A 25,874-nucleotide genomic window follows, 5' to 3' on the forward strand; every position below is an offset into this window, starting at 1 on the left:
CTGCCTGAGAATGCTCTTGCTACATGCACAAAAGCTCATCAGAAAACTGAAATCGCTCAAGCCCAGGAGACAGGGGGCCCAGGCCTCTCTCTGTGCCTTGAGCTGCAGGATGGCTGGGACATCGAGTTGCTTCAGCATCCCATCACCACCCTTTGTGCAGAATGGCTTCTTTTAGTCACTTTTTTTTTTTCAGGTACCAAAGCAAAATGTGTCTATTGTAGAACTTTTGTAATAATAGCTAGTGGCATGTCTGAAGCCAGTTTCCTAATCTGAACCTGGTAGAATTGCAGATGACTGCAGACTCACGCTGTTGTACTTCTGAGACCCTGATTGAGAGCCATTTGTTACACAGCATTATCCCAGGACTAGCTGACTGATGCCAATGTCAACATCGCTACTTCAGCTCTAATGCAGGGAGGTCCTTGTTGGCCCACCTTCTCCTTGACCCTCCACATTCTACCCATCAGTCCCTGCTGGGGTATGGATATGGTTTGTCCCCCAAGGCTCATGTGCTAGAAGTTTGGTCCCTGGTGTTGAGAGGCAGGGGGAACCTTTAAGAAGTGGAGTTTAGCTGGGTGCAGTGGTGCACACCTGTCATCCCAGCGGCTCAGGAGGCTGAGGCAAGGAGGATCACAAGTTCAAGGCCAGCCTCAGCCACAGCGAGGCCCTAAGCAACTCAGTGGGACCCTGTCTCTAAATAAAATACAAAATAGGGCTGGGGGTGGTGCTCAGTGGTCAAGTGCCCCTGAGTTCAATCCCTGGTACCAAAAAAAAAAAAAAGAGGTGGCGTCTAGGGAAAGGTGTTGGGGTCCTTAGGGTCCCGAGCCTGGGATTACATAGGTCTCGGGGACCCTGGTTAGTCCTGCGACAGTCAGTTGTGAATGAGGAGCTGGGTCTCTGCCCTGCTCTGACCTCTCCTGCTGGGGGAGTATTGAACCGATTTCCTAGTTAATCCACAGGGACGCATCCGTAGCCGACGGATCCTGTTTCTCTGGAGAACCCGAATACGGTGCTTCTTGCCAACTTGACTCCTAAAACAGACCTTGGGCTCTGGTTGGAATGTGCCCCCCAATCTCATGTGTTGGAAATGTGACCCCCAGATCCATATTTCCAGGTACTGGACAGCCGGGACCCCTGGGAGGAGGGCTCCACCTTCACCAATGACGTCCTGGGGTCCTGGATTCGCGGGCACAGCCTGCCCTGCCTGGCTGGGTGACGCCGTGTGCTGTCCTGGCACAGCAAGGAGACCCTTCTCAGAAGCCCTGCAGCCCGTCACCGTCTCTTGGACTCCCAACCTGCAGCTGTGGGCTGCCTGAGCCTGTGGGTTAATGCCCCTCAGTCCGTGATGTTCAGCGAGAGCAGCGGGACTGCCGGGAGACCCCACGTCTACGTGTCTCTCCTCCACCACCTCCACCACCTCAGCCCATGTCAGTCCCCTGTGGACGTCCACCCAGATGATGACACCAGCTTGCTACTGCTCTCCCATCTGGCTGTCCCCACCCCATTCTCCAGCCTGTTGCTGGAGCGGGTTTTAAACAATCATGTTGGCCGGGCACAGTGATGCACACCTGTCCTCCCAGCGACTTGGGAGGCTGAGGCAGGAGGATTGCAAGTTGGAGGCCAGCCTCAGCAACTTAGTGAGGCCCTCAGCAACTTAGCAAGACCCTGTCTCTAAATATCATATAAAAAGGGCTGGGGCTGGGGCTCAGTGGTTAAGCACCCCTTGGTTCAGTCCCCAGGACCAAAAAAAAAAAAAAAGATAAAAATAAACAATCCTGCCAAGCCACTCTCTGCCCCAATCCCAACAGAGACTTGCCAGGGTGAGGAGATCAGCCCAAGCTCTTGGCCACGCCTCGGAGACACTGGCGCTCTGCCTCTAGCTCTTTCTCTTGTACCTCCAGCTCTGTCCCCTCCGCCAGTACCCCTGGTCGCAGCAGGAGCTGGGCCAGGGCCTGCCAGTCGGACTTGCAGTCTGGCTCTCTTCTGTTCCGAAGCGTGATCCCTCCTTGGGGTCCCAGGCGTCCTCGAATCTCCCTGTCTCCACCTTGGTTACAGAACTGCCACCCTCGTAGATGCTTCCAGGGGACCAGGCACAGTGTGACTTCCTGGGTTGCCCTCCTACCTGCCTTTGTCTGTGAAGCCCTCTCTGATCTCTGGGCCCCTTGGATTGAGTGTCAACAGCGGCCACTGTCATCAGGGACTCTTCCATTGCACCCAGGATGGGGCATTAACTCAGCTTTATAAATTTTACCTTGAGACGTTTTACTCTGTGATGGTCCACCCACCGAATCTGCCATCGATCCCTCGGCCACTTTAATCGTAATTAACTTCATGACTGAATATATTTTCATGGACGCGGAAGTGACAGGTCAGATTTACCGAGTCACAGATTCACAGTCACCGATCGGGTCCACACTGCTCCAGTTCATGATTTTCAAAGGCTCAGCCGTCTCCAAACTCTCCGTTGCCCACCTTCTCCCTGTCCTGGGACCTTGATCATAACGATGACAAGGTGCTCATGATGACAACTGTCAGCCATCCAGGAGGGTGATGCACGTCACAAACGCTATACGAAGGGTTTCCAAGCCTTATCAGAGCTCAAACGCGTGGCAATCTTCCCAACTGGATTTGTCCTCACCCCCAGGTCTTAGATGAGAAAACGGAGCCTCAGGGAGATGAACAGACTTTGCGAGCTCCTTTGGCTCATAAGCAGCAGGGCCAGGGTTCAAACTCAGGCTGATGGTGAGATCAGCATCCTCGACCCTCAAGCAGAACTTCTTGCCCTCAAGGGGAAACCGAAGGACTACGGGCCGTGCTTCCCAGTAAGCAGGGGAAATGGAATACACTCTAATTAAATCTCGTGTTTGATGCAAAGGAATTCAGAGGCTTATATTGCAGAATCTCAGCCCTCGGGGGTTCATCCACCAGGCCGGCAAGAGAGAGCGCTTGAGCTGGGTGGACTTTGGATCAGACTTGGAGTCCAACACGGCTCTTACCCCTTGCACCATCTGTCAGGGGACTTTGTTCCTGTATGACCTGTTCTCTCTCTTCTCCACCCACTCCCGCTAATGCCACCGTAATGCACCCATTTTGTGGATGAAGATGGAACGCCAAGGAGAATCCCGGGACTCCCAGGGAACCGACCTGTGAACTGCCCCCTAGTGGTGGAGGAGGGTATAAAGATGGTGGAAAGTCGGGCTCCCCGTGTACTGACGGGGCCAAGGTGGCACTTAGGGGGCCAGAGGACTTCTGTCATGAGGCTGTCCTGGCAATGCAGTGTCCTCTCCTCATATGTGCCCTTTGTGACAATCAAAAGGCCTCCAGACATGGCCAGAGTTCTCCTGGGGAGCACCCCACCCCCAGCTGGGAACCATTTCCGTGGATAAAATCCCAACAGTGGCATCGCGTGGCGGCTCTTGGACGGGTTCCCTCGGGCTCAGCGCTCCGTGCACTCCGCGCACGTGAACTAAAGGTGGTTTTCATGTTAGACCATTTGAAAGTCATTCTCGCCACCAGCGGGAGGAAGCTTCCCTCCAGCGTCTCCCTGCGACCTTGGGATCTGTCTCCTACGCGGCGGGTTGTGCTTCTCATCAGGAAGGTGTTTGCCCTGTTAGGTCTCAGATTCTGTCTCTGGAACGGTGGGCATAATAGTGCCTGGTCCTCAGGATTGCTCAACCATGCGAGTCATTTTCTTCTCGTGCAGATAGCAAGGTCTCCTTCCAGAGGAAGATCCAGCCGGGCAGCGAGGCCTCTGGCTTGTGTTCCAGCCTGCAGCTTCCTGGCTGTGTGACTTGGCACTGGTTGCTCACCCTCTCTGAGCCTCACTTGCTCCTGACTGGAAAGGGAGGAAGCTGGACAGAATCCCTGAGGCCCCGGGTGCCTTGCTATGGGTCTTGTGGAGCCGATCATGGCTGTGAGTCCTTAACGGAGCTTGCGGGGAAATCACCGACGGAGCTGGTGGTCATACAGATTTGTGGACCCTGATCTGGTCAGTCGGGCTGGACTGGGGACATCATTTCACTTGGCTTCTTTCCTCTGTCCTGGGAATTTCTGAGGCAGGACGGGCTCTGGCACACCCTGTCCTCCAGCAGGGAGGTGGCACCAGGGAGCCCGCCAGCCTGCAGGGAGTGGGCCCCGATTGCCATGCCATGGTCCTCTGGTGTCCTCTAGCTCCTCTGGAAGGTCGCCTGGGAGAAGCCACAGCAAGACGGAGCCTTGCCCAGCACGGGTCTTCAGCAAGGGACTTCCTGGACGGGTGGCGGGCGGGCGGAGGCCGGGTGTGTGCACAGCGTGCCCGGGCCAAGGACGCTCAGGGACGCAGTGGCCTGGGCCAGCACCTGCCGGGGGCAGGGCGTCCTGAGCCCTCCTTCCTGGCGCCTCGGGCAGCACTGACCTGGACTCTACTGCACACCTGGGCAACGGAGGCTCCAGGGGTGTGGAATGACTCTGGGTCACGTGGTTTGGAAGTGGCCGGACTCTGGCAGCCCGTCCTTGCTCCAGCCTGTGGTGGTGACCATGCCGCCCGGTGCTAACAGGTGTCTCACGGGGTCTCGATCAGGGCGCGGCCGGGGTGCTGACTGGCCATTAGACAGTGGGAAGGCCTCAGGCCGAGGGACAGCAGCCCCCGGGCTGGGCTATTTGGGCCTCGAAGGCCGCGGGAGAGGCCGGTGGCCGCGGGAGGGGAGGCTGAGCGTCCTCGGCACTTCCCAAGAGTGGCCTGCTGACCCTCGTTCCTGTCCCCGGTCCTTCCCCGTCCCCTGCTCTCTCTCCTTCTATCCAGGCCCTCCCCCTCCCTCCCTCTCTGTCCCTCTTTCTCGCCCTCCCCCTCTCCTTCCCCTTCTGTCCGTCCGTCCATCTGTCAGTCAACACGTGGTCCCGGGCGCTCCCCGGTGCTGGGCCTGTGCTGAGCTCCGGGGTCCCCCACGGCCACCCCACGGCCACCCCACGGCAGAGCGCACAGCCTGAGGCAGAGGGACAGCAGGGTTGGGGGCTCTATGACAATCATGGTGACAGATCCCACAGGCAGGGCACCTGGTGACCCTCCAAGGTCAATGCCAGAGTCGGAGAAGGCTGTGGAGTACCTGTCCCCTCATCTCCCCTGTCAACCAGAGCTGGCTCCCGGCACAGCTGACAGAGCCAGGAGGGCTTCACCCCCACCTTGGTGACGTCACCCACCTCGTGCAGGTGACAATGGAGCCGGAGGGGCTCTGCCGGTCCTGCTCCTCACGCAGCCCCAAGGCCTGGCCAGTGGCCAGTAGGGCTCTGTGGAGTGACCAGATGACAATCTCCCTTTTGCAGAGATGGCACCTGCAGCCCAGCAAGGTGAAGCCACTTGCTCGTGTCCCACAGGGAGTAGATGGCCGACCAGGACCTAACCAGAGCTCCCACACTCAGGCGTCCCTGTCTTTGTTTCCTGAGAGGCCTCGCCCGCCCAGCTGCCTCCTCACCCACCTGGTGGCCTGCTAGACAGACACCGTCCTTCCAGTGTCACCAGATGCCGTGTGTCCCTTTGTGCTGAGGCCACATCTGCCCGATTCACACAGCGTGATGCTTTAAGGAGTCCTCCTTGGGCCTCTCCCCTTCATGGATATATTTTTTTTAGGTACCAGGCATTGAACCCAAGGCCCTCGACCCCTGAGCCCCATCCCCAGCCCTATTTTGTGTTTTATTTAGAGACAGGGCCTCACTGAGTTGCTTAGGGCCTCGCTGTGGCTGAGGCTGACCTTGGACTCTTGATCCTCCTGCCTCAGCCTCCAGAGCCACTGGGATGACAGATGTGTGCCCCCACGCCCCACTGGTCATCCCTTGACATTGTGAGGAACAGTGGGTTCAGGACCCTCCCAGCCCAGGTCCACAGATGCTCACGTCTCGTGTGACACAGCCCAGTGTCTTGCCCATCACCTGGGCAACCTGTCCACCTATTTGGAATCATCTCCGTGTTTCTTATCACACGTGACACAGTCTAAACGCTCTGTGAATACCAGTCCTACTGTGCGCCGTTTGGGGAATATGAAAACAGAAAGTCCCCACAGTGTTAGTGCAGATACGGATTTTCCCCTGGATATTTTCGGCCCGAGGTTGCTGAAGTCATGGACTGGAACCCGCAGACCAAGATGCCCGCGAACATCGTGGCATCCCTGAGGGCTTAGTTGGGTTTGGAAAGGGAGGCCCCGTGGTGTTCATAAGGTGCCCGGTGCTGGCCTGAGGCAGGGCACAGCCTCAGGGAGGGGACCCCCGGGGAAGGGCTGTTGTCTCTCTGCTTCTGGCTGTGTCTGCGTCTCTTTCCAACTCGACTGCGTCACCCAGGAGGGAGGGAGACCCCAGCTCTGTGCTCAGTTCCCCGGAGACTGGCCAGACATGGAAGGTCCCTGGGGTGGTCTGTAGCAGGAGCCATGTGTGGACTCACTTCTCCTGACACCTCCTGGCCGCGTCGTCTGGGCTCAGAACTCAGCTCTGCTCCTAGGGGAGGAGGCCGGGCACCTCACCCGGCCACGGCCGGAGGGAAAGGACCTCAGAGGCTGCCACCTGTCAGCTCTGGGTGGAAGGCCCTCGGGGGGGGGGACTCCCACTGAAGACCACATGGTATGGGTCAGGCCCAGGTGGGGTCCTGGGTCCCTCTTGGACGAGGCCTTGGGTCTTGTCATCCTTGTTGCGATGCGAAGAGGAGCGCTGGGAGGGTGGGGAGGACTTGCTCACAGTCCCACGGATAGGGTCAGGACGAGTTGGGACTTAACCCCAAGGCTAATGTGGGATCCCCAGTGGGTGGATAACAGAGAAAGGGGAAGAGCTGTCTGCAGAGGCAGCCTTAAGGCGAGATTAGAAGAAGTGGAAGTCGATGTGGCTGAAGGGCAGAAAGGGGGACGCCCAGGAGATGTTCACAAAGAGGCAACAGCAGGTGCCAAGGCCCTGTGGTAGGAAAAACCTCAAGAAGGTCGATGTGACCAAAACAAAGAGAGTAAGGGGAGCACGTTAGTGGGGGAGACGCAGGGAGGGCTGGAGGGGGCATGTCTTGTAAGTCCCAAAGAAGAGCCTGTGTTTCGTTTGAAAACGGAGCACACTAGAGGCAGCGGGCTCGGAACTACCACAGTGGTGTCGGGAAGGGAAGGATGAGAGCCCGGCTCTGCTCGCACCAGCAGGGAGCCCGGGGTGGGCGTGTTCCTAAAACTGGTGAGCTGCCGTGAGTGCGGTGACAATTTCTGAGTTGCTGCTCTCATCCTGTCCATAGGATAGAGGCCCGGGTCCAAATCCTAATTCTGTCCATTTGCCCTGCAGCGGGGCAGGAGAGCCCAGTGGCTAAGCCATGCCACCCACCTCCTAGCCACGGGACTTGGAGCAAGGGACTTTGCCACTTGTGCCTCAGTTTCCCCACTTGCTACCTGGGGACCAGAATGGGAGCTCCCTGCTGGGGTGGCAAGTCCACAGCCAGGCGTCCGACACATGATGGCCATGATTGTTAGGATTGTGGCCAAGGTGGCTTTGTTCACATAAGGACATGGATGTCCACTTGGGGACAGGGCATCTGTACCTGCAGGGGCCGGGTGATCTCTTAGGTCAAGTTCAAAAACAGCTCAGACGGACGCAGCGGGTGGGAAGGCCTCTCCTAGGCCTCTGTTTCTGACCCCCGGGGTTCCTGTCCCAAGAGGTGGTGTCCCTTTAAGCTCCATGGACGGTCGGTGTGCTCTGGGTGGGGGGCCGGGAGCCAGGAGGACGGGACTCTCTCGGATCCAATTTCCATGCTCCTGTCACAGGACAAGGGGAAGTGAGGGCCTCAGCTCAGTGACAAGTGGGGACAGAGGTGGGGACGGCCGGGCGGGCTCCCCACTGCACGAGCCATGCACTCTGCCCCTGAGAGACGGTCCAGCTGACCAGACAGATGCCCACCACTGCCGAATGCTCCTTCTGCCCAGAGGTGGATGCCTTGGAAATGATCCCTGAAAACATCACCAGGATTAAAAACCTGATCAAATCCAGGTGTAATGGCCCACGCCTGTCATCCCAGCAGCTGAGGAGGCTGAGGCAGGAGGATCCTGAGTTGAAGGCCAGCCTTAGCAACGGCGAGGCCCTAAGCAGCTCAGTGAGACCCTGTGTCTAAATAAAACACAGAATAGGGCTGGGGGTGGGCTCAGTGGTCAGTGCCCCTGAGTTCAATCCCTGGTGCCCCTTGCAAAAAAAAAACAACAAAGAAACCTGATCCAAAATCCCTACAGGCAGCCGGGGACGTCATTTTCAGACTATGCGAGGAAGACCAAGGAATTCTTTCTCTTCACCCCTTTACCGTGCAGGGGGCTCCCCCTCGACCTCTCCAGTGTCCTGTGGAGCCCACTCCTGCCTAGTCTCCACGATGGATGGAGCCATTTTCTTCTGTAAACGAGGACTGGCCACCGCCATCGGGGTCCTCCATGCCATGGTGGGGGGACTGGTCTGTCAAGGGAAGTTCTCGGAGCCAAGATAAGAAGACGGGGGAGGGGTCACCTTAGGGCTTCAGTGGCCTCGTTGACCTTCAGGCTCCCGAGACCTCTGAGCTGCCAAGGGCATGCACACATCTGCACTGGGTCCTCTCTCCTGCCAGATGCCACCCACGCAAAAGCAGGTGGCAGTCCAGCTCTGAGACGTGTTTTCCTTGAACCATTTTGTTCTGGCCTCTTGGAAGAAGGACAGGTCACCTCCTAGCTCTTCCTCCAGCCCAGTCCTCTCACTCGAGCACTCCACGTGTGCCAGGCGCCCCGTGGGTGACCTCCGTCAGGCACGGTGTGCCCTGGTCATGCGGAAGCATCTGTCCATCAACATCCCAAACTGCGTCCCTCTCCCAGCTGGGATTCCACGTTCCCCTTCTCCTCCTCGAGTCTTTCTGGCTGCGGGCTGCCCACTCTTTCCTCCGCCCCCTCACAAATCTGGGCCAGCTCGCTCTGGAATTGTTTTGTTAAAGCTTCTGGAAAAAACAAGGTGCTGTTGTCTGGCTGCTCACACCTTTCTTCTGGGCAGGCTGCTTCCTTCCGGAAGTTCCACCTGAGGTCTGGCCAGCGATTCTCACAGGTAATATGAGAATATTACCTCCACGTGATAGTCCCCCTTTGCAGGATTTGGCTTCTTTGAGGGCTTCAAAGATTTCACCTCCCTCTTCTTCCACATCAGGGAATCCATGACCTTTGATCCACGGTGCCACCCAATGTTCTGTCTGGGATGAAAGGCCGGGGATGGGTGAAGCTAAGAATAGCTGACATTTCTTCTTTTCGGGTGCCAAGCCTCACACTAGCTCCTGCATCAGGCTCTCAGAATAGCTCTCTGAGGCAGGAGATACCACAGCTTCATCGTTCAGATGAAGACACTGGGCTCAGAGAGGGGAAGCCACATACCCAAGGACACACAGCTAAGTTTAGAACAGAGTTTCCTCCGCGAGGCCTCTTTCGTAGCCACCGGACTTTACAGCTTTCTCTTCCCTGCTGTTTGAGGACATCGCTGGCCCTCCGTGACATCCGTTTCTCTGGCAGTGGGAATGCCTCCTCTGGTCCAGCTGAGTTACCAGCAGCTCTGGGCGATGGCCGTCACCTGGTAGCCTCCGTGCCTGGCGCAGTGCTGGGCTTATCACGTGGCCCAACCCCTGTGCGTGCCCGGGTCCTCCTGGGGCAGCTTTAGTGGAGTCCAGCTGGGCCTGGGGGCTGGGGAGACAAGGGATTTGGGGCTCTGTCCTCAAACAAGAAAATGAGCACCAAGTGAGCAGGAGTGGCCGGTCCTTCTTCGTTCTTGCCAATCCCCGCCCCGGTGGCAGGACGGCGGACCCGACGGCGAGGACCAGCTTCTCCCTCTCACCCCACCAGACGCTCCACCGACCGCCATTTGCCATCTTCCCCTTTGGGCGACACCTCTGCCCCCCCCCCCCCGCAGAATGTGGCTTTCCCCACTTCAGACCCCTCTCCCTCCCCAGGGGCAGGCCTGTGTACTCCACAACCCCTCGACGGAAAACCCTGCTGGACCCTGGTTTTCCCAACTCGATTTCAGCTGTTGGATCTTTTATTTTGCTGAGAACAGAAGTCATGAGTCTCGACACAAAAAAGGTAAAATGGCTCCGTCCCCAGCTCTGCGGGGAGTGTCAGTATCTGGCCGACACCCCAGGCCAGGAGACCCCGGCGGCCAGGCCCCGCAGGATGGTGTGAGGTGCCCCGTGTGGCCTGGGAGCTCACTGACCAGCTCCCAGCCTCCTCTTTCTCTGGAACATTCTCTACCCACGGACCCTCATGGAGAAGACCAGACCGAGCGTCCGTAAGGGACTTTTGAGCCTGAAATCCTGTAGCCACTCTGTGCACACAAACAGGAGCAGCCGTGTCCGCGGGAAGGCCGGCTTGGGTGTGTCTCCTTTTCGACCTGGTCCTCGGGTCCAGGGACAGGAAGGGGGTCAGCTTGGTGCCCGTTGCTGCCCACAGCCTGGGATCCGGATGGTATTGCTCCTTCGAGGGGTGGCTGAGGTTCTGCCACCATTAACCCCCTAATCTCTTTCCAACAGACTCCATCCACCAAGAGCCCGGGCAGGACTGAAGTCTGATGTGGCAAAAAACCTTGGAATAATAAACAAGAAGAAAATCTTAAACTGGGTGGAAATTTCCATTCCAACAGCAGATGTCGTTGGCTCCTCCAAGAGATGCAGAGACCTGGGCAAGTCTATGGAAAAAACTCTGGGGATTCCAAGTCTTTTTTTTGGTGGTGGTGGGGGGGTTACCGGGGATTGAACTCAGGGGCCCTGGACTACTGAGCCCCGTCCCCAGCCCTATTCTGTATTTTATTTAGAGACAGGGTCTCACTGAGTGGCTGAGGGCCTCACTGTGGCTGAGGCTGTCCTTGAACTCGTGATCCTCCTGCCTCAGCCTCCTGAGCCGCTGGGATGGTAGCCCTGCGTCACTGCACCTGATGGTTCTGAGTCTTAGAGGTAGGGTCACCAGGTCAGACACCCACCAAGGGTCGGAGAAAAAGCAAATGAGTGAAATGCAGTCGACGGAGTCCTTGCCAAATGTGGGGGCAGGCCACCGCAGCGTGGCCTTGGCAACAACCAGGGCCCAGGTGTGCGCGGTCCATGTTTTCACCCCTTCTGATTTTTCTAAGGATGCCTGAGATTGGGCTGCTGCACAAAATGTAAGATGTAAAATCAAGGAATTTTAATTGTTGGAATAATGAATTTTAAAATGTTGCAGCATCTCCCAGGCTGACCCCCCTGCACGTGGGCCGGCTTTGGCTCGTACACTGTCTTCTGATTAGGAGTTTGGAAGAATCTCCGAGGCCTGCGTCTCCCCAGGAGTCCTCCGGATTGTAATCAGAGAACCGCGGTGTGGCGGGAGCTGGGGGAGGTGGGCCGGAGCAGGGGTGTCCCCCACCCAGTCTCCCAGGAAGAACACAAAAGCCGCTGCCCCCAGGGGCGGACGAGCCACGATGGCATGTCACCCGTGTGGGAATTACATTAAATTCTCATCACACGAGTGCCCTTCCCTGTGGTGATTTGTGTTCCAGAAGTCCCCCTGATTCTGAAGGAGGCTGTGTTCCCTTAAAGACAGAGACAAACCCCGTGCTCTGACCACTCTCAGAACCCACTCAGGAAAATGAGCTTCCTGAATCCAGTCCCCTCCCTCCCTCTGGGGGCAGAGGAAAAAGAGGGAGAGTTGAGGAGGCTCCTGATCAGCTCACGGAACAGACGTTTTCTCTGGCTTTTATTGTTGCTTCCTCTTTTTCCCCCAACAGAAACTGGCCTCACAGGTCTCAGATCAGAGCCCAGGGAGCAGGGCGGCGGGGGAGGAGGGCACGGCTCATACTGGGACCCACTTTCCGGTGGCTGAGCGAAGGGTCGTCCTTCCCTTTCTCACCTGGGTTCAGAGATAAATGACATCGTTGGCTGACATAGAGGGGCGGCGTTTGCAGCTTCACAGAACATGCTTTTTACATTTTTTTAAATTGATCTCTCCTTCCTTTCTTCTCCTTTCCTTCCTGCCTGCTTGCCTCCTTCCTTCCTTTCTCTCTTCCTCCATCCACTAATCCATCCAGCAATCCATTCACCTATCCATCCATTCAATAATTGATTCATCCGTCCATCCATCCACCCATCCACCCATCATCCATCCACCCATCCACCCATCCATCATCCACCCATCCACCCACCCATCTTCTCCTTTATTCAGTAAACACTTACTGAACATCCTAGATCCACTAGACCCATAGGCAGAATGGATAATAAAAGCACCTACTTGAGCCATTTTAAATCATATTTAAGTTGAAGGCATTTGCTGGCTTATGATGGAGTCACCTACCAATAAAGCCACCATGAGAGAGCTCTCTGAGTCCAGAGTGCAGCTGATACACCCAACCCTGCACGCGCCCGAGCGTGGCCTGGCCTACCTCAACTGAGCTCAGACACGCGCACTCCCCCACGGCTGGGTAAGACCCTCTGACCCCGAGCACGCTCTGTCCTGAGGTGTTGCATGACGCCTGCGACCCACTGAGTCCTGTCCTGAGAGCAGGAAGCACGTGGCTGGTGGGTGCCTTTCACACGGTCATAACGCTGAAACTCCGCGTGGGGCCTTCGCAGGTCGGGGCCATCTGAACATTAGTTCATCTATAGCAGCGTGAGCAAAGCTAAAGCAGGTGTTTGGTTCGGCTTCTCATTCTAAAGAGCCAGCGTCTCCCCAGAGCGGGTGCCCGCCAGGCGAGACCTGTGGCCAGCCACGCAGAAGCCCGCTCTTCCAGGGGCTCAATGTGCACCAATCAAAAAATAGGCAGCGAGCCCCTGCGGCCTTCCCAGGTCTCCATACAGTCCCATCAAGGGTGAGCATCTTGTTCTGTGGAGTGTTTCCACTGAAACCCACCTCCTTGGCCTCTGGGTGAGAAGCTAGACAGGGCATCCCAGAGACCTTTGCAACCAAGGACCGACTGATGTCTGCAGAACGAGGAGGAACACGCTGGGCCTCTCACAGGCCCCGACCATTAAAAGCCCCTCTGTGAGCCCCACGTCTTTCCCTCCCTGGTCTCCCAGATGATGAAGATCCGTCAAAGAACCCCAAAGCCGAGATGGGGATGCATCAAGAAAGAAGGAGTCCACACATGTAAATGACCATCAGGAAGACCCCTGTGGACTTGAAAGCTGCATATTGTAAGAGGTCAATGTTGCCACTCAGTCTCTGAGGTTTGGGGCTTTATTTGTTACAGCGTCTCGCGTGACTCATCCTAACTCACCCACTCTGTCACCACATGAAGACATGAAGCTCTGATTCGAGACTGGATTACAATATGGCCCTGCTGGATGGGCAGAGAGGAGGTGTGTGTTCTCCCACAGACGTGGTGGTAACAGAGGAAGGGAGAACTTAACTCCCCCGTTTCCAACGTACATTACCCAGATGACTTCAGTCATGTGGGCTGTTTCTGCCCCGGGGGCGGGGGGGGGGCGGTATTGGCTTGGCCTTCACTGCCCTTGGGATGATAGCAAGGAGCTTGTCTGCGTTCTTTCAGAAATCCACCCCGTCCTGCCCGGGATCCCAGGAGGTCAGTTCACCTCTGGCCACAGCTCGATTCTATGCATTAGCTGCCTTGGTCTTATTTCAGAACTTCACACATAGGGTAGAGAGGTGACAGGAAGCATTTCTGTGAATGACAGGAGGTCTGAACTAAGAGTTGAGTTGTCATACAAAAGGCAGATTCTGATTAGAGTCCACATCAATTGCCAAACGAAAACAAAAGCACCAACCTCTTCAAAGCAATATATATATATCCGGGCGGTATGCACACCTGTCCTCCCAGAAGCTCAGGAGGCTGAGGCTGGAGTATCTCAAGTTTGAGGCCAGCCTCAGCCACAGTGAGGCTCTAAGCAACTCAGTGAGACTCTGTCTCTAAATAAAATACAAAATAGAACTGGGAATGGGGCTCAGTGGTCAAGGGCCCCTGAGTTCAATCCTCAATAACCCCCCAAAATAAATACAATGAGAGGGTCTCAAGGATTTATAGGAAAATATCAAATTGTCTGATATGCATGTAATTTGAGAAGAGAAGCCAGTGCTGTCTCCAGTAATTTGACACAAGAAGTAAAGAGAAAGAGGGAGAAAATGGACTTAAATATATGATGATTGAAAATTTTCCAAATTTGGTGAAGAAGCATGCATTTACAGATTTGAGGAATTCAGCAAATTCCAAACAGGATAAACATGAAGGAAGCCTGCCGGGGCAGATCATACTCAGACTGCTCAAAATCAAAGAGAAAGAGAACAATCTGAGAGCCTTTGAAGAAAATCAACCCATAATCACGGGAGGCCCAGGCTCGGCATGCCTGGCATTCCACATGTGGGGGACAGAGTGGCATTTCCTGAATGTCTCATCGTGGACTGTGGAGGCCAGGGGTCAAGGGACCGACCTCTTTAAAGTGCTGAAAGGGGGGAACGTTTCAAAACAGAATTCTACACCCAGCTAAAATAGCCCCCAAGAACATGAGTTTAGCAAAGACGTTCTCAGGAAAAGGGAACGGGAACAATTTGCTACCCAGCAGAAGTAAGAGGAGTTCTTTGGGATGAAGGAAAAATAACACAAGTGGAAACTACATTCCCCAGGGAAACATCAAGTGCATTGAAAGCAGCCGATATCTGAATGTAAGTAGTTCACTTTTTCTCTTGATTTTTAAACAGATCTGTAGGACTATTTAAATAAAAAAACTCTAGTTTGTCTGTGAGCTGGTAAAGGGGCAGCTGTAGTTCACACCAGAGCTGCAGCATGAACCATGGCGGCCAGAGGGGCAAAGGTCGTGGTCGCCACGTTGTTCAAATTTCTGTAAGAAATTCGAGATGAGCTCTGAGCGGAATATGAAAAACCCAGGACCCGTGTGTGGTCCCCAGCACAACCACAGGCAGATGCAGAGATTTACAGGAAAGGGAGACAGAGGGAAGGAAAACAGGAAACACAGAGAGAAAATAGGGAGGTGGAAGATTTAAACGGCCCGTGTTGGAAAACACGTGAAATGTTAACATGATCCTAAGTGACATGCACTGAGCACCTACTCGGCCTCATCTGAATCATCTCATATAATTCTGATAAACATCTTTATGAAGTAAATATTCAGTTTCGTCGAGGAAAGAATGGAGGGCCAGGGAGATTAAGTGCCTTATCTGAGGTGATATTAAAACAAAATAACGCGGGCTGGGATTGTGGCTCAGCGGTAGAGCGCTCGCCTAGCACGGGCCTGACCCGGGGTTCGATTCTCAGCACCAATTAAAAATAAAGGCACTGTGTTGTGTCCATCTACAAAAAAGATTCTCTCTCTCTCTCTCTCTCTAAAAAAAAAAATCAAAATAACTCACCATGAAACTCATAAACATTCTGTACCATTCCGCCTCTAAGGCGGTGACCAAGTTTTGTGATGTCATCACAAGAAGAACAGAGCACTTTCCAGAGTGGTTGCACCAAATTGCAGCCACTCCTTGGCATCTACCCAAAGGATATAACATCAGCATACAACAGGGACACGGCCTCCTTAATGTTTACAGCAGCTCAAATCACAATAGCAAACTATGGAACCGACCTAGGTGCCCTTCTATAGGTGAATGGATCAATAAAAGGTGGCACATATACACCGTGGAATATTACTCAGCCATAAAGAAGAATGAAATCATGGCATTTGCTGGTAAATGGATGGAGCTGGAACCTATCAAGCTAAGTGAAATAGCCAATCGCAAAACACCAAAGGCTGAATATTCTCTCTGATATGTGGATGCTGACTCATGATCAAGGGGGTTTGGGAAGAACAGGAGTCCACTGGATTCCACAAAGGAATGAAGGGAAGGTGGGGGGATGGGCATGGGAAAGACAGTGGAATGACGCATGTAAGTTTCCATGTTCACATGTTTACGCTCGACCAGTGAAACCCCACATGTTCAACCACAAGAACGGGAAGGTACCCCATGTGTGTATGATGCGTAAAATACAGTCTACTGTCATATATAACTAAAAATAACAAATAAAAAAATTTAAAAAGGAACGGAGTGCTGTGGTGTCCCCCAGCAATGACCCAGGAAACTTGTGAAAATCCACAGGAAGAGAGGCCACAGGAAAACCCCTGCCCTGCCGTCTTCCACGAGGAGACCCCGCAGCCAACCCCAGGGAGAGCTAATGTGGAAGTGCATGTTTCATGCTTTAGATGAAATTTTAGATGCATGAAGAAGGAAATTAGGGTTGTCAGGGTTCAAAATAATGCTAGATTATTCCCGAGGTCTTCTTTAGGAATGAATTGTCCCTGGAGCTTTCAAGATAAATGACTGTGGCTTCCTCGGGCACAGAAGATCAGCTTTAAGTCCGAGGCTTCAATGCCATCTCCAATTTTCTGTTCAGAAAGCCACGGCTCCGTTTCTCGGGGTTCACCCGCCTTTCTCTGATAGTTTAGCTTCAAACAAGTTTTTCTAGTTGATGTGACAGAGGCTCAATGGGTGCTGTTTCTTACTTCCTCAAACACTCACCTTTTCCATTTGCTGGACTGGACCATCTTGCTGTTTTGACCCAAACCAGGGTCAGTCTGTACTTTCTGGGGCTTTGTGTGTGTGTGTGTGTGTGTGTCACTTCCAACAGTGTAAAGTTAGTCAAACGACAAAGTTTTGAATCTTGACCCTTTTTTTGGTTTGTTTGTTTGGGTGGGAGGTGGGATTCTGGGGATGGAACCCAGGGGTGCTTAACCACTGAGCCATATCCTTTTTTTATATTTTATTTTCAGACAGGGTTCCTGCTATATTGCTTAGGGCCTCATTAAATTGCGGAGGCTGGCCTCAAACTTGCAATCCTCCTACCTCAGCCTCCTGAGCCGCTGGGATCACAAGCATGTGCTACCACACCCAGCTTGAATTTTGACTCATTTTCTTAATAAGTGGTTAAGTGACTTTTTCACTAAAGTGGGCTTGAGTTACTTCATTTTCAAAACAAGGCTGATAGTATTAGTACTTCCTGCCTATGATCTTTGAGAGCCAGGTAAAATAGCATATACTAAGGACATGGTGTCCGGCTGGCAGATAGCAATCACTTTATTAAGTGTTTGAAGGGGTGCTGGGAAGACCTCTTGGGCCACACGGGAGAAGCTCCTGTTTCTGCCCTGGAGTAGGAACTGGGGTGAAGAAGGAGGTTCTAGAAACCATCTCAGAGGAGTCGAGGGTGGAGGATGGGGTCAGGAGGTAGGCACCCGAGGGCTGGGGGTCCAGCAGGCTGGTCCCAGGATCCGGGTGGTGGCTTGGACGGGCGGTGGTTGTGGGGGCTCGGGGGTCGAGTGTCAGATAGTCACAGACGTTCCACTGACCTGGGGAACGCTTGGAAAGAAAGGACTCCGTTCTCTCCGGGGACAGAGGCTCCACGATCAGTTCTGGAAGGGGCTCTCAGGAGAGTGCAGGTGGACTCAAGAAGACAGCAGGCTCTTCAGGGATCGGAGGGGGGCTGGGCTGCCGCCCCCAGGGCCCCTCCGCCCAGAGGTTCCGGTGCCCAGAGTCTGGGATGGGGAGCAGGAGAGCAGACTCCGGCTGGCGCCCGGGGGGAGCAGGTGTAGGCGGGCCTCAGCTTGGACTTTGAGGAGTGGTTCAGGGAAGGGAGGTGGCAGCTGTGGTGCCCTCAGAGAGCAGAGCAAGACCCAAGTGCATCGCAGCTGCTAACTGCCCGGGGGCGGGGGGGCTTTGGGGGATGGGTGATCAGGGAGGACCCCAAGACGAAGGCAGGTGTCTGTGGAACCTTTTGAACTCAGGGGCACCTGACTGGTATCCACACTGCAACTGTGGTCAGCTATTATTCCAGAGCCCTCTACACTGTCCACCCCGCCCCCAAGAATGGGAGTTAACGATTGTGCACATGGCCCTCTGTTGTGGCTGAGTCCCCGGGTGGATTAGAAGTCCCAGTAGGGACCATTTGTCTGTGTCACACCCTGTTGTGACTCCAGTACTTGGCACATTGTACAGGTGTGACAAACACGGGTCGAATGACAGTATCTGTGGAATCCTCGGGTACAGAGGGAAGAGCAAGGAGACAGGCTGATGGGAAGAGCTTCCCCCAGGCCATGGGCAAGGTGGGTACCAGGACTGCAGAGTGGGACCTGAAATTAAGGTGCCCAAAGAGTTGGACCCCAGAGAACATACTTCAGAAATTCAAAAGCCAAGACAGTGACGGTCCTCTCGCCACATGAGGTGCGGGATGAAGGATGGGGAAGAGAAGTGGACACGCCACCTTCCACACCCCCCCCCCGCCTCTAGCTGTTCTTAGCTCCTGAGGGGTGGGTGCTGTCCAGGTCTGTTCAAAATGGCCCTTCCCATCCCTCACCTGCAGGTCCCCATGAGGGACCAATCCTGGCAGACTCTGGGATCTCAGTCCAGACCCTGGGCCTCTCTGAACCTCGGTTTCCTTCTCAGAGCACGAAGGTCATGAACTGATCATACCCAGGAGTTTTCATGGGATTTAAATGAGCCCGTGGTGCCTGGGACAGAGTATGTGCTTATGAAGTGCTCCCGTGTTTATGACGTCCCCATTTCACACGGGAACTCGTCCTGACGAGACACTATGTGGCTCAGCCATTAGTGAAGCCCTAAGCAACTCAGCGAGACCCTGTCTCTAAATAAAATGCACCCGAGACTCAGTAGCAGGGCCTCAAATACGTCTACTGCTTGTCAAAGAGATGAGAGCCAAAGAGCCGTCATGCCTGGGAGCGCAGAGCCTAGTGGGAGACGTAAATAACAACCACACCGTCCTTGCTGCTGTCCGTGAAGAGGCCCACCCGGGACCAAGGGAGCACAAGGGCCTCGCCCACCCGGCCTGCAGAGTCTCGGCGCAGGCCTAGGGTGAGTCAGGCAAAGGGGGAGGTGGAAAGAGCAAATCAAAACAGCCCGTATCAGTTATGCCTTCAACAAGTGTGTCCAGGGCACGCTTATGTACTTAGGGATTCTAGAGAGACGTTCTTGGTACTGACACCTTGACTATTTTGACTATTCCAAAGTAAATTGTAGCCAGCCACGGTGGCCCACCCCTGTCCTCCCAGCAGCTCTGGAGGCTGAGGCAGGAGGATTGCGGGTTCAAAGCCAGCCTCAGCCATAGCGAGGCCCTAAGCAACTCAGTGAGACCCTGTCTCTAAATAAAATACAGAATAGGGCTGGGGGTGTGGCTCAGTGGTTGAGGGCCCCTGAGTTCAATCCTCAGGACAAAAAAGAAAAAGAAAAAAAGAATTATAGACTCGGGTCACAGGCCGCTTTGTGGTCCAGCTGTTTCCCACGGGGCAACTGCAGGAAGTGCTCACCAGAGGGCGCTGCGGAGGGAGCGCTTCCTGGACTGAATAGAAACCACCCCCCACCCCCGACTCTGGGGACAGAAACTTTGTTTCCAACTGGAAAACTACTTAGGGCTGTTTAAAGGTGACCGTTAAGGAACCTGATGGCCGCTAATGGTATCTGTTTTGTTGTTGTCATTTCTGGTAACTGTTGGTTAATGGTAATTAATGTTCTTGGCTGCAAGCTGGGTAGGAGAGTCGGTGGAGAATGTCTGAATCCCCCCCGGGGCCCATCACTCCTCCAAAGGTCCTTCTGCTCTTTCTGTGGGACTGTGATGGAGCAGCGGAGCTTCCGCCCACATCCTCATTGAACTTCCCCTCTCCTCCCCACAGACCTCATCATAAAACCAGTACGACATCAAACTGATGAACTGTTTACGGGGGAGAAGAATATCAGCCTTAACCCCGCCACCTCCTGTCCCGCTGGCTGGGATGCTGTGTCTGGGTGGCCCCCAGGGAGTGTAGGGGAGGGGCCTGCTATCCATCAATCCCTGGCCACCCGCCCCTCCTTCCCTGTCTGTTAGACAATGTGCCACCATGAACTTATGGAGACCCGTGAGACCTTTGTGCCCCTTCTGCTGCACCTTCTGTGGCTAGGGAGGCCGGGGGTGACCTTGGATCTCCCAGCCATAGGTTCTGTTTCAACAGGGTTCAAACTGGAACCATTTGTTTAAAGGGACACACAGGGACATTGGCACGGGTGTGAGGGAGAACAGACAATCGGAGTCCCCAGTTATGTCTCCTTTCCAGAAAATAATGGCAGTCACAATGACACAGTTACCATTGATTGGGCTCCTCCTCCAACTGAGCACTGGGAAAATAGTTTGGGGTATTAGCTCAGCCAAACAGACACTCTTCTTCCTGTTTCAGAGATGGGGAACCGGGCTCCGGGAAGTCAAGGAAGTCAAGGAAGTCGGAACCCACAGCCGCCCCTTGGGCTTTCAATGCAAATGGTCACTGCCAAAGCCTGGGCTGTAACACTACGTGTCCTTACCACTTCCAGACACATTCGAACCAATGACGTTAAGTTTTATTGAGTGTCTACTCCTTGCAGGGTTCTTCCAGGGGCTTGGACTCAGGGTCCAATGATACACCCTGGGGACTGAGAGGAGCCAGGTCTACTCCGGGCATCTATGATCATGTCAGAACGAACCCGCGATTTATGTCTAATAAATAAAAACACTGGGAAAAAACCACACTGTCTCTGCAAGAGTGAACGGGTTTTCAGGAAGAAAGTCTTCCTAGGAGTGAAACCTGGAGGAAATGGGATAAAGGGTACAGGAAGCCCTGGGGAGTCATGAAGGAGGCCGAGGCCCTGCTGGGGGGCCCTGGGGAGGCTTGGGTGTCTATGAATCAGGCTGGGACTCTGGGTGGGGTTTGACTGGCAGGTGATGGGGGAGGGAGGCCGGGTGGAGAGTCCAGCCGGAAGGAAGGCTGGGACGTGATTGGGAGGCAGTGACCCGCCCTGTTTGGCTCAAGCAAAGAGCAGGTAGGAGAATACGATGAGCTGTCATCCCAGCGGCTGAGGAGGCTGAGGCAGGAGGATGGTGAGTTCAAAGCCAGCCTCCGCAACTCGGCAAGACCCTGTCTCTGTATAAAAAATCAAAAGGGCTGGGGACGTGGCTCCGTGTTAAGTGCCCCTGGGTTCAATCCCCAGAATCCCTACCCCCCAATAAAAAAGAGCAAGGTGAGGCTTGTTACCAGTGCCCCAGGCCTGGGGAGCCAGGCAGGTGGACCAGCAGGCCGAGGGCACACAGGAAGCGGTGGCCAAGCTGGCCTCAGGGTCAGCTGTGGCCCTCAAGCTGGGCTGTGCGGGGTTGGCGGGGCACACCTGTCCTCCTCAGCTGCCCCCTCCCCCGCTTCTCAAGTAGAAGGACGTTGCGCCTGCGCAGACGCGGGAGCTCCTGGCTCTGGAAGGCCACTCTGGGCCCTCCACATGCCCTGGCCACTGACCTGTTGTGAGACGGAGGGAAGGGGGAGGATTGGCTCTCAGCTCTTGCGTCCAGAGAAAGCAGAGGCTGTGTCACCACCGAGCCTGGCCACCCTCCTCGGTAACAGTATGAAATGGGTGGTACCCGCACACCAACACATGTGAGTGCATGTGCATACACACGCGTGTGCCTACACGCACGCCCACGTGCACACACACACCTCGCGAACTTTGATGCCCCAGGAAAGGAGGGTTTTTAAAAGAGGGCAGAGATGGCGGGAGGAGGGGGCAGGGGGAGGGGGGGCCCAGGAGGGTCTGGGAAGCCGCAGAACTCAGCCCCGCCCCACTTCCTGGGGGTGTGACTTGGCTAAGAAGCCTAATCATCAGGACGCATTTCCCCATCTGTCAAATGGACGCAGAACAGCACGAGGATCGCACTCCCTAAATGCATGCCACCGTCATTTACCTATTAAAAATAAAATAAAGCTTAAAAATATCCACAGTACCAAGTTCATGGCCTGTGGTGACATCTAAAGGATGCAGTCGGTGTCCGTGCCCCACCCCCCACGTGGCTCCCCATCAACAGATCCTAAGGCATCTCTGGTCCTGGGAGGCGCCCTAATGACATCCCCTGCCTTCCCTGTGTCTGTCTGGTTAGGTCTGACGGCCGGGGCTGCAGGTCCGTGGACTTCCAGTCTGGCCGCTGCGTGAGGCTCTACCCACTTGCTGAAAGTCAACAGCTGCCCTGGCACCAGCCTGCTGCCCAGCTGCACCCGGGCTGGACCTGAACCCTCGCGGGACCCCACTCCTCCTGGCTTAAGTTTTGCTGCATCAACGTGTTTGGGAACCGCCCGAGGTAATGGGCCTTTGCACAGCAGAGAGTCAATTAAATCAGCCTCTCTCCAAAGGCACCAGGCAGTCGGATCAAACCAACGTGATTGAAGAGATTGCTTTTGCCTCTCCCTTCAGTCATCACTTGGTGGGAAGTGGCTTCCAGGGTCACCACACGCAGGCTCCTCCCGAGGAACAGACGGAGGTAAACAAGCCAGCGCTCTGCCCTCCCTCCCGCAGGTCTCTGCTCTGGAGAGAAGGCTGGAGACCAGCCCAGAAGGTGAGCCAGCCGCTGTGCTGCCCCGTGCCCAGCCGACCTGGGCTCCTCCGGAGCTGGGCAATCCTCCTGCCTCATCATCTATTTATTCTGGGTACTGGGGGCTCCCCCGAGCTGCGATCCCAGTGCTCTCTTGGGTTTTTCATTCTGAGACCAGGGTTCCCTACGTTGCCCAGGCTGGCCTTGGACCTGCCATCAGTTCCAGGGCTTTCCAGAAGCCGATTCTGATTACCTTCCATGCACATCAGGGTCCCTTGGGAATGTTCACATGGCGCCGTCCGGTGACCTGTCGATATGTATGATCTGATGTTTGTTCAAAATCCAGACTTAAGCCCCCGCGTGATGGCATTAAGTGCTGGGGACTAAGAGGTGATTGCAGGGGACGCCTCCTGAGAGGGATCCAGGGAACACACAGGCCCGTTTGCCCTTCTGACTTGTGCCGATGCCACAGCATTTGTCCCCTCCAGAGAACAGGGCACCCAGGCCACGTCTTGGGAGCAGAGAGCTGCCCTCATTAAACCCCAGCCCTGCTGGCACAGCCCCGAGCTGTGGAAGTCAGTTTCCCTGTTTATAGTCCCCGGGTCCCTGGTGTTTTGATACTGGGCCTGACCTGGCAGACACTCCTGCTTATGTCTCCCCTGGTCCCTCTAAACGTTGCGTGTTGCCATCACTGTGTATATCCTGAGGTCCCCAGGAGCTCCTGAGTCCAAGTTATGGTCTCTGGTAATTCCAGCGACAGCCAGCATTCACAGAGCTTTACGCTCTCACCCCGCGGAGCACTTTACGTGGATATGCACTGATCTGACTGCGGAACTGCAGCTTCTTGAGACTGGTTATATCACCACCACCATCACCACCATCACCACCACCACCACCACCATCACTATCATCATCACCAACATCATTACCGCCACCATAATCATCACTACCCTCATCACCACCTCTATTTCACAGATGAGAAAACTGAGGTTCAGAGTGGTTAAGTAATTTTCCCACTGGGAGCCTCGAGTTGCTCTAACTCATCTGCTTCTAAAGCTTGTGATTCACCCCGAACCCCTCTGCTTCCCCAGTACCATCCCATGATTGTCAAATGAGTCATTTATTCCTTTGTTCAATACACATTTGTAACCTCAAAACCAAGAGGATGGATAACCGCATGAGCCAGTGACACCCTAGCTGGACCAGGAGCGTCTCTCTGTTGCCCAAATCCAGCTATAAGTTTGGTGAAACCTCCCGGGAGATCTGATGTCACCAAAGCCACCTGGAGAATGCATAGCAGCAGACCCGGTCACACTAGGAACTGCACGTGGGAGGAGGCAAGGCCAGATTGCCCCTGAGCCCCTTCTCTCCACGCAGCCCTCTTCAGAAGGGGGTGTGGGGGCCACCCCAGGGCCACAGGAGACAGGCAACACGGAGGTGCAGTCCCCTGGCGCCCAGGGAGCTGTGTGCCATCTGTGGGGGAAAGTGTTTCTCTTACATATTATGTAACTCCAGGGAGGCGGTTGCCTAGCAACGAGGCGGGGAGTAGTTATCAACTCTCCTGCCTCCCATTGACACTGCGACTTCCTGGAAGGCCACCAGCCACCTCACTTCCATAACAGAAAGCTCATGCCTGGCCTTTGTCCCTGTACCAGGGCCCCAGCACCCTCCCGGCTGTCTCCTTACCAGGGTGGGCCCCCGCAGCACCTGCAGCTCACCTGGGCAGACCGGCCTCCGTTTCCCACCCCGAGGACACATTGAGCCCCTGAGCACCCAGCGGCCATTCAAGGCACGGGAACTGACACCCAGCAAGAAATCGAAGTGACGTGTACAGGTGGTTGGGGGGGAAATGTGTGCAATGTTTTCAACAGGATTTCACGAGTGTCTCCTGTGTCTGCCAGCCCAGAGCCGGGCCCTGGGAATCGGCAGGACCAAGCCCCACCCTCTGAACCCCACGTCTCCGCTGGAGAGATCGTGTGCAAATTAATAAGTAACAGGAAAGAAGCAAAGCGAGGAGGTACCTCTGACCTCCCGGCTGGGCTTTGAAGGACAGAAAATAAGCAGGCTTCCTAGACCGGCTTCTTCAGGGGCAGGGGGCGTGTCTGTCCACAGCTGTCTGTCGGCACCTCCAGCCGCAGGCTGCTCGGTGGCCAGGGGGTATTTTCCATCCTACTTACAGGCGCCCCAGGGCAGAGCTGGTCTCACCTCCCAAGTCCTTCCCTTCGCAGCCAAGGCCACCACCCCTTCCACCCATCACCCAAGGAGTGACCAGGTGGACATCCTGATACCATGCCCTTTCTTTTGCCCACACAGTAACCAAAGGCAAGTCCATCGATTAACCTTGAACTTGTCTCCAGCCACTTCTCCCTGTGTCCCCAGGTCCATTCAAGTTCAAGCCCCTATTTTGCCTCCCCGGGAGCAGGAGGCTGGTCTCCCAGTTCATTCTCCCTTTTCTGGTCACGTGGCCCTCACCCGCTCCCACCACGCTGCCCTGGGTCTCACTCAGACAGGACAAGCCCCGCCCCCTGAGGGCTTTGCAGAAGCTGCTTCCTGTGCTCTTGGCCCCATGAACCTCTTAACATCCATCAGATCTCGGTTTAAAGGTCACCTCCTGGTGGAAGCCCTCCATGATTAGTATTTGTAATTGCACACACACACACACACACACACAACTTGCCTGATGTCTTCTCTGATAGACTGAGCTTTAAGAAGACAAAAACCATGTCTATTTGTCTGCTGCTATATCATCAGCATGCATTCCAGGGTCAGGCACATATAAGCAATTTGTAAATATCACATTTTGTTTGAGAAATGAATAACTATGACATAGCAAAATAGCTGAGAGTTACCGAATGCTTACTCCATCCTGAGCACAGGGCTGAGGACTTCACATGTTATGATATGATTTAATCTTCACCATAACCCAGTGAGACAGGCACTACCACCACATTTTAGAAATGTCTAAACTGAGGTCCAGAGAGAGAATCACTGATGAGTCTGAGGTCACATAGGCAGGCAGTGACTAGGCTGGGATCAGAACTCAGCTTAATAAGGCTAGGTGCCAGGGTGCACACTTGCTATCCCAGCAACTTGGGAGGCTGAGGCAGGAGGATCACAAGTTGGAGGCCAGCCTTGGCAATTTAGAGAGCCTCTAAGCAACTTAGTGAGAACCTGTCTTAAAAGAGAAAATAAAAAGGACTGGGGATGTAGCTCAGTGGTAAAGTGCCTCTGGGTTCGATTCTAAGTACAAATAATAATAATAATAATAATAATTATTATTATTATAATACCCCAAGCACTCAGCTTAATCAGGCTTCCAAAGCTGGGCTTCTAAATCACGATGTCATTTCCGAAACTCTGTAGAGCTTAACAGCACGTGTCTAGCCCCTTCCCTGCTTCGTTGCCCGGATGGCATCCCCCGTTAGCAGCAGGCTGAGGGTGAGGCAGACAGCAGCTGAGCCCAGACGGGCTGGGCTTGCAAAGTGAGGCCGAGTCCAGTTATCTGACGACCAGAGCAGACGGACAAAGGGGGAATGGAAGTCCCTCCCCACCCGGAGTCACCCCCTGGT

The sequence above is a fragment of the Marmota marmota genome, unplaced genomic scaffold (assembly GCF_001458135.2).
Source record: "Marmota marmota marmota unplaced genomic scaffold, marMar, whole genome shotgun sequence".
NCBI classification, from domain to species: Eukaryota; Metazoa; Chordata; class Mammalia; order Rodentia; family Sciuridae; genus Marmota; species Marmota marmota.